This window comes from Geospiza fortis, unplaced genomic scaffold (genome assembly GCF_000277835.1).
Source record: "Geospiza fortis unplaced genomic scaffold, GeoFor_1.0 scaffold70, whole genome shotgun sequence".
In the NCBI taxonomy this organism is placed as follows: domain Eukaryota; kingdom Metazoa; phylum Chordata; class Aves; order Passeriformes; family Thraupidae; genus Geospiza; species Geospiza fortis.
Window position 1 is genome coordinate 2,399,343 of NW_005054317.1, and position 2,498 is coordinate 2,401,840.

The 2,498-nt window shown below is 53.3% G+C and overlaps 1 protein-coding gene across 4 annotated transcripts in view; it reads left to right on the plus strand.

Annotated features, from left to right (window-relative positions):
• Positions 1-1,551: 1,551 nt before the first annotated feature.
• The window catches only part of TAFA4 (TAFA chemokine like family member 4), a 69,380-nt gene continuing 68,433 nt past the window's right edge, over positions 1,552-2,498 (plus strand). For 3 of the 4 annotated variants that reach the window (XM_014306678.2, XM_031056370.1, XM_031056369.1), the window contains exon 1: positions 2,343-2,464. The gene's annotated coding sequence lies outside the window, so the exon portion shown is untranslated. Of the gene's footprint in view, positions 2,030-2,342; positions 2,465-2,498 lie in introns of those variants that run through there. The other variant, XM_031056367.1, reaches the window with a different exon arrangement.

The window sequence follows — 2,498 nt, forward strand, 5'->3', positions numbered from 1 at the left end:
CAGAAGCTCCTGTGTCCTGCTCCTTCCCTGTGCACCTGCAAAGGCAAGGAAAATACAGGGGGAGATTCAGTCCAGCCCCACAGAGCCAAGATTTGTGGGAGGGCCCTGCAGGGCACAGGGGATGCCAAAATTTTGGGTGTAACTCCAGGGTGAGGGAGGGGATAGGAGCTGCAGCCTGGACATTGACACGCCAGAGGAAATAGCTGTCTGGGGGGTAGTCATTTATTACTAATTGGGTAGTAATTAATAATCAGGTGTGGAGGCTCTGCATGTATGGAGCTTGTTCTGTGTCACCAGCAAAACGTGGCTTTGGGTGGGATCAGACAAAAACTGGAGCCTGAGCTGTGGCAAGGTCAGGGGGACCCTCAGAACACAACATGAAAGGGATGGACTAAAGCCTCTGTCCCTGTGCCCTCCTCCTATGCAAAACAGGAATTGATCAGGGATATGTTGGGGATTTAGAGATATCTGGGGGCCGCTTTAGAGACATTAAAACTAGTGAGCACAATATCTGCATTTCAAAGTATTCTTTGGACCTCTTAATTCGTTTTGACAGCAACCCAGTGCTAGAAATGGGGCTGTCTGTGCTGCCTGGATGGGAAAACTGAGGCTAAGAGATGGGATGGAATTATGAGCACAGGGCAGCACCAAGCCAGGGAGAGCTGTGAACTGCTGTCTCCTGTGGCTCAGCAGCCCAGTAAAGCACCCACAGCTGGTAAACTGCTCCATCCACATATCAGGGGGTTGTTGATCCTACATAATCCCTGTCTGATGTCCTGACCAGCCTACTTTCAACAAACTGCACCCCAGACTGCAAGATGAGACCTTTCTTCCTGCTAATTTGTGTCTCCTGTCCTCTAAACCTTTCCATTTCCCATCAGTACATCCAGTTCCCTCCTTTTTACCCACATCTACATCTCACATTTCTTTATGCAACCTTGGAGCTTCTTCCTGCTTCTGCTTTTTCTCTCTCCCCTTTTCTAGGCTCCCTAGAGGTCTGGAGGGGTGTTAAGTGTCAGGAACAGTAGGCAAGAAGGTGGCAGGTAAAGAAGCTCCTCAGGTAAGGATTGAGATGGAGAGATGTGGGCTTGCTCCCTCCTATTTTGACTATATTGCAAGTCCTGCTGATTAAAAGAGCACAGCTGAATTGTGCTAACATGAGATGAGGGAGAGCTAAGGCTGGGGATTTGGACCCTTTCTTTCAGGCTAAGTGAATTTTTCCAGGATGTGAGAGTCTGCTTCTGGATTATTAATTTTCTGTGAACGGTGGTGTGGAAGCTGCTGGGATTTTTACTGCTTTTCACATGTGGACTAGAGAACTTGCACAAAGACAACTCGAAAGGCAATTAACCATTCCACAACAGTAGCCAAGGAGGGTTTTCCTGTGATAAAAGTAGCTTGCTCTGCTCCACAAGGCATTTTTTTTTCAGTGATTCTTCCAATTAAAGGATTGTTTGTCCAGGAGGATGACGATTTGTATCACAACAGGATTTAGGTAATAGAGCCGAGATCAACCTACTGTTGCACTGAGCCCTGTGGTTACCTGCGGTGAGACACTGCCCTCTCTCACAGAAACGAGACTCCATTCTACACATATTTAAATGCTGACAGCCCCCGAAGCATTTATTTGGACGTCACTGTTTAGGTGAGCAGCAGAGCCACGGGAGGATCTGGGGGTGTAAAGTGGGGGGATAAAGGTTGTGCAGAGCCAGTGGCAGAGCAAGGAAGAGACTTCGTTTGCCGGTGGCTGCTGGAAAGGCAAAGTGACCCCGACTTTGTAGCCAGGGAAACACCAGCTTTCATTTTGAACATTTAAACCAAATTTGTGAAGATGATGATTTACTGATAACCCGCAGGACTGTGGACATGCAATAAGAGGAGCGGGGAGGTTACGGCCTCAGCCCCCGCTCCCTTCTCAAGTTGCAGCTGTTTCCGAAAGATGCTGCGAACTCCGGCCCGGCTGCGAGCACGGAAACCTCTCCCGCGCCTTGCCTCGGCTGAGCAGCGACCACTCGGATGCTGAAATAAGGTCAGGACTCCGTCAGGCGATTAAAATCCCGGGCTGAGCGAGGGCTCTGTCTCCGGAAGGCAGCGCGATCGTTCCGCCCGGTGCGGAGGGAGGGAAGGAGGGAGAAGAGGGCAGCTCGCCCGAGCAGCTCCGGCTCTGCGCTCCCGCTGGGGTCAGGGACCGCGGGGAGCCAAGGGAGGATGCTCCGCCGAGCTGGGAGAGACGCCGAAGCCCTGACGCCGTGCTTCCTCCCCAGGCTCTGAGGAGGAGGAGGAGGAGTGGGAGGGGAGTTCCAAAGCCACTTTGGGCGCTGCGCCGCTACGTGCGGGAGTCTGTGCGGAGCATCCTCCTGGCAGCCTGAGCGCCGGGTGCCGTGCCCGTTCTCCCGTGGGTGATCTCCCCTTCCCCGCACGCTGCTCCTGCTCCGCAGCCGCTCCGGGGCGAGGCGGCCGCCAGGTGAGCGGGGCTGGGGCACCGCGGGGGGGCGGCA